The following is a 6,196-nucleotide window of genomic DNA, read 5'->3' on the forward strand; positions in this document are numbered from 1 at the left end:
CGAGTGAGTGACTGACTGCTACTGCGAGCGGCTCTCTGGTGATGAAGAGTAATGTGAGACTACAGGGTGTCACGTCCCGCTACGCTTGTCACAACCAGTAACACAATCAAAAAATAATAACATCGCGGCAAAATAGGTGAAAGGGGCTTAAGGATGACAGTTAAATTCACCACACTTACTGGATGCATAATGACATGCGACAGAGTGATTGGGCTTTTTGGTGCATCGGTCTGAACACAATCCAGACACTCATGGAAATGCATGTTTTATGCATCCCAGCTCTGCAAAGGTCATGATAAAGCAAATCCACAGCATGTCACCAGTAGAAATAATAATGAGGTAGTGTTTTTAAATCCTAACACACCTCTTTGCAAATTTATAATTTGATCAAACAAGTGATTATCTGACTGATCAAGCTGATATGCGTGAAAAGTTACATAAATAAAATGGATTCGTAGCCGCATTTGGTCGATAGGAGATTGCATTGTTTCAGACTGTGCTGTTTTCAAAAGGAGATATTTGATTTGTTTTCTTTCCCTTTGTGATTCTGCACTAATGAAGTGAAAATGAGGTCCTGTGTGGACAAAGCAGAGCAGTAGTTTTGTTCACCAAAGAGAGAACAAGGAGGAAGACAGAACTGGTCAGAAGGCAGGATGAACAATGGAAAAAAAAACAATCTTTTACAAGATTTCTGATCAGCACCTTTAAGAATATGTTAATAATTAGACTGCAAAAAGGAGCTAAAATATTGCCAAAATGAAAGCGACCCTTTCTTCGCCCTTTTTCTCTTTCATATCCAAAACACCCGAGGAAAAACATTTGATCAAAGCCTCGTCTTCGGCTTCTGTCTCGCAGCCAGATCTCCAGACCGTTACATCTCACGGTGCGGCTGGAAACTATCAGGCCGACAAACAGATTGATATGTAAAGTCTGCCTTTCTAGCTTGGTCATATTGATTATCGGTCCAGGGCCGCTCAATGAGGCCACAGTAACGGATAACAAGCACATAATCCTCCACGTAATGCCTGTCAAAGATCTAAATTTATACTGGGAAAATAGGCTGGGAGACCTTTGATGAAGTATTTGACCTCATCCATCAAAGATTTTATCACCGCTGGATAGATACGCCTCTATAGACTTCTCCAACTTCTAAAGCATTATTTTTCCCTTTAGAAAGACTATTTTCAGAATTGATTTAGATTCAACTAATGTGGTTTTGACTACAGCTCTTGATTTAACTTCCCAGAGGCGGAGACAACCGGTTTATTAAGTGTCCGTTCAGTGATAGCTTTCATTGTTGTGTGTTTTCAAGGCATGGCTGCTTGGCAGGCTGGGAATGATAGACTACCTTTGCATAAGTGCACGGCTGTCTAACTCCCAGAAGCCGGGAGCCGACAGAGGGAGAGGCTGTTAATGCTCTGTAAAGTGATCTCAGCGGTTCTAACACAGGGCTTGATGCTGTAGAAAAGCCCTGAGCTGCAGGGCCTCTCTTCTCCTTCATCTCCCATCTAGTTTTGCTCCCCACTTCTTTAATGTCATGTCATGCTTTCACCCGAATAAGTATCCTCCTCTTCCCCTTCTCTCATCTTTACTTCAAGCTTGGTCTTCATGCTCTGAGTCCCTTGAACCAAAGGGGGCGTTTTTCAAGCTGCCACAGTCTGGAAGCTGGAAAATTTATTAAAGAAATTTAAAAGAAAAAAGAAAAAAGGAAAACCAAGAAAACAAGGATTCTGAACCTTTATTATAGCTATGTGCATCTCTGTGCACATTTTCTGCATTTCCATTACTGTAGCTACAACAAGGCAGAAATATGCAGACTGATCTCTGAATGAAGAATTCATCATTAAAAAATCTGTAAGATAAGGCGATATGCACATAGAGCTTATATGGCAATAAAGTGTAAAATTGTTTGGTGCATCTTTAATTTCTAATTCTGATGTATGTACAGTATATGCTCTTTTATATTTGTCAATATTTGAAGAACAGTTAGCAACATCCATGGGGCATCACATCCCATCCAATCACATCTCACTGTTCAATCGGTTCTCTGCTCTGATTGGTGAGGCAGAAGGTATTTTTAGCTCCAGATATTCAATAAAAGCAAACACCTCTCCAGAGGTTTTAAATTGAGACAAACAGACAAGCCAACACCACAGCAAAATAGCATGACACAGCAGTAGCATTTCAACACCAAGGGTGCTGTCAGCCACCATCTATCCTCCAGCCTCCCAGCGGGCATCACAGTTAACACAAGGCATCCCTGAACGCACTTTACCCTCTTATACCGAGCAGGTGAATCGTTAAAGAAAGCCAGCAATACTTCATCACAAGAATACGAGCACAGGCTTTGATACACTGAGTGAAAACCTTGGGCCCGGTGAGAGTAGAAGCACTATTAGTGCACTGCAGCACAACTGCTGCAACATTAAACTGAGAAGGACCATTTGTCAAAGTGCTTAGAAGTCCCCTATGAGAAGCTGTTTCTGAGGGGAGAGGTAGTGGGATCGTCCACTGGCCCCAGAAGAAACGATGACTCATACATCGATATAGGTTAACTGAACTGCCCTCGAATCCAGACGATCTCTGATGAAAGGATGAATACTCACATGTGAAAGAAGGACGCAGTTGAACTGCATGTCTAAGTGATTCATGTCATCTAAGAAAAAATCATGCATCAACATAAAAGCAATTTTATTTGCCTTGAGGGTAAGAGATTAAAAATGTAGTGGTGGAAAATGACAAACCAAGAGGTTGGACCCTGAGGGCGTGAACCTAGCCCTACTATTCTAGATTTTACTCCATGCAAAGTAAGAAGCCCTGGGTTGCCACCAACATAGAGGGCATAATACCATAAACAAGCTTAATCCCTTCAAATTATCATAACAGATTTAACAGGGCGGGACATTGCGCTTATTTCAACATGCTGAGGGTTGAGGGCAAAAACAAACTCTGGGCTGTTAGAGTTGTGTCAGAGTGGTTTAAAGCCTGATGACTCAAGATATCGTTATTGCTAAACATGATGCAAAATTGTATAGTGGATTAATAGAGTAATGCAATAGAACAACTATTGCTTGGTCCTCTGTAAATGTATAGCTGGACCACCAATCACAGAGTTGAAGGCATAACTTCTTCCCCAGCAACAGCAGAGTCAGAGAAAGACAGGTCAACAATTAATTTAACCCTTCACATTCCAACACAAACCAAATAGGCAGATTTGAAGAGTTTGTTTCCTCAAAAACGTTTTGTTTAGATGTTGATTGTGACTCCAATTGTTGCTTTGAATTGTGAAATACTGGACATTTGACCAAATAATCCTGACTCAATTTACTATATATATAATATCTTAGATAATTATAAGTTATCTTATAAAAAAAAACATGTCAAACAAATCGATTGCAAGGCCAAGAATGAATTTCTATGCTCAAATACTATATAGTTTTGCCTCTTCAGGCCTCTAAAAATATTTTACATGAACATGGTTTAACAACTCATAGATCTATGCAACCTGTGACAAGCAGTTAGTCATAGGTTCGTCTTTATAGGGTAACAACCAAATCATCTGCTGAGTGTTCTTTACAATTGAGGCTCAAACGCAACGAAGAAAACTAAAGAAACTGAGGTAACCATAAAAGAAAATAACTAAATAACTCTTTTGTTCCAGAACAATACTGCTATTTGGATTTCAAGATGTAAGGGAACAAAAATGTGACAGTAGGCAGTTTATTTTACGATTTCCTGTAGACATACGAGCTGATAATCTTACTAAAGAGTATCTATGAACCACACGTCCGGAGCAGGACAGGAAACAAGGCCTTTTGGTGCATTAAGGAATGTCCATGAGGTAGACACAGCAATCCTGTATTGTACAGAGTTTGCATAGCGAAGGGGGAAATACATGTTGTTTCCACTGTCTCTCTACACTTCCTGTCATAGTTCATGGGATGCAGACATACTTTCTGCAGAAACAGTAAAGCACACACCTCAGAAAGTCCAGGAAGTTCCTTACTCTACACACACATTCCTAATTTTACCTCTTGACGCAGCCTCTTGTCTAGTGACAATGGCAGGAACAAAAAGAAGTGGAGAAGGATGTTTTTTGGAGGGGGGGCGGGGAGGGGGGGGGGTGTATTGTACCTTGTTTCCTTGAGCGGTGCAGCAGAGAGCCAACTGGTACGAGTGACCGAGAGGAGAAACATCCGTAAAGAACGTCCAAGGTCCAGAGATTTCCCGCCGGGCGACTACCACGTGTCCACAGAAGGAGGGAGAGATGTTGTATTGTTCTCCTCTCTCCTCCTCCCCCCCTCTGCTCCAACCCCCACTATTAGTGAGACAGATTAACTACAAGAGCTGCTAGTCCTGAAAGTGTGCCTGACTCGCTGTTTGCAGACACACACACATCGCATCAATTACGCTTTCTTCATGTGATTCAGGCTGATGGATGATGGCAGATGCACTCTACAAAAACATGACAAAGACAATTGGCCTGAAACTGGTGAATTTACTTATGGATGAGCAGCCCAGTTGCTCAATTCTCTGAACAGACTAAAGGCCTAATAAGCCAATTACACAAAGACTAAATTGCATGTGGTGCAACACGAACACACACGCACCCCCACACAAACAATGCATGCAAGTTTGTGATTGGCACAATCCAGAGGTGATTCAATTTTAGAGTGATGGAGCCTACAGTCTTCCATCCAGACAGGGGTGACCTTTCTTCTTCAGACACCATAGGAGAGTGCAATGATTAAAGAAGTGGTATGTGGTTTGGAGCTGAAACTTGATGGAAAGGGAGCAGTAATGACTTGAGCAAGCACTTGCTGCGGCTCTGGGACTGATGTTTGCCTGGAGATGAGAAAAGATATGACGGCCTGGGGACCTGTCAGGGTTGACATTTTAAAGTGAGACCCTACCGAGGCCAGTCCAGTGGGAGTCCAGTTACAGAGGAGGAGGCGTCAAAGGGGCAGAGTTGTGATATGGATGTATATCACGGAGCAGACACCCTGCAACTATACTTGCCAGGGTGAAAGTATTGTTGTAAGAAAAGCAGCAAATAACAAGTATAATTGGCAGAATTTGAACAATCTTGCGCGTCTATAGACTGGAATGTCAAAGAATCAGCAGACATGCACTATTGGGTAAGAAATATCGCTGAAAGAAAAAAGTGATCGACCGTGTGTGCGATTTTTGTTGCTTATGAGACGGTCTCAGGTGCAAGCACTTTGAAGTAAAATAAATATTGCAATTTCAAATAGCAATACAAGCTGAGAGAATTCACTTTCGTAAACTCACATAGGCTACTCAGAATTCATCTTAAGCTTTGTCCACAGATGGTCGAAGTAATTTGATGATTTTTTACACTGTAAATAATCATCAGATATATTTTCATGATTATTTATTCAGAAAATAGTGGACAAATGGCCATCACACTATTTCTAAAAACCACAAGATGGTGTCTTCAAATTGCTTGTTTTGTCCAAAATCCAAAGAGACTCACTCAGTAAAGATATGAAAGAGAAAGCAGTAAATGTTCACATTTGAGAACAAAATGCTTGGCATCAGCCATGGGCAATATGTGTAGGGTTAGCCACATAGCTGCCTATGTGTGGCTGTACCTCGGTACACTGTGCTTTAAGCTTAATTGTAGCAGGATGCTAACATTCTCACAATGACAATGCTAACATACTGGTTAGCAGGTATAATGTTTACCATGTTCCCCATCTCAGTGTAGCTAACTTAGCATGCTACCTAGCAGCATGTTAGCATGGTATATGCACAAGCCACTCTGCTAGTGTGGCTAAAAATGACTTAGAAATAATAAATGATAATGAAATTGTTGTCTATTAATTTTCTGACACGCAATATATTTCTCTTGAAATGTTGAAAGCCCGTCACAACCATCCATCACCTTGGAAACAATCCCAGTTCCAAAGACACTGATTAATCATTGTTGTCCATGACTGAAACCTTCAATGAGAAACAGCCATCAATATCTTACCGCATACAAAAATAATCCTCGTCTGTGAAACTGGAACACGCAGTTGATAATTGCTGTCCTGCCCACAGGGTCGTGCTGAACCGCTGTGAGCAAAACAAGCAATTATTCTGAATCAGATTTGAAGCCTTCTGTGATGTAGCTACATTTAGAAACCTCTCTTTCACAACTCTAACACTCCCAAACAGGAGCACACAAGAG

The sequence above is a fragment of the Perca flavescens genome, chromosome 22 (assembly GCF_004354835.1).
Source record: "Perca flavescens isolate YP-PL-M2 chromosome 22, PFLA_1.0, whole genome shotgun sequence".
In the NCBI taxonomy this organism is placed as follows: domain Eukaryota; kingdom Metazoa; phylum Chordata; class Actinopteri; order Perciformes; family Percidae; genus Perca; species Perca flavescens.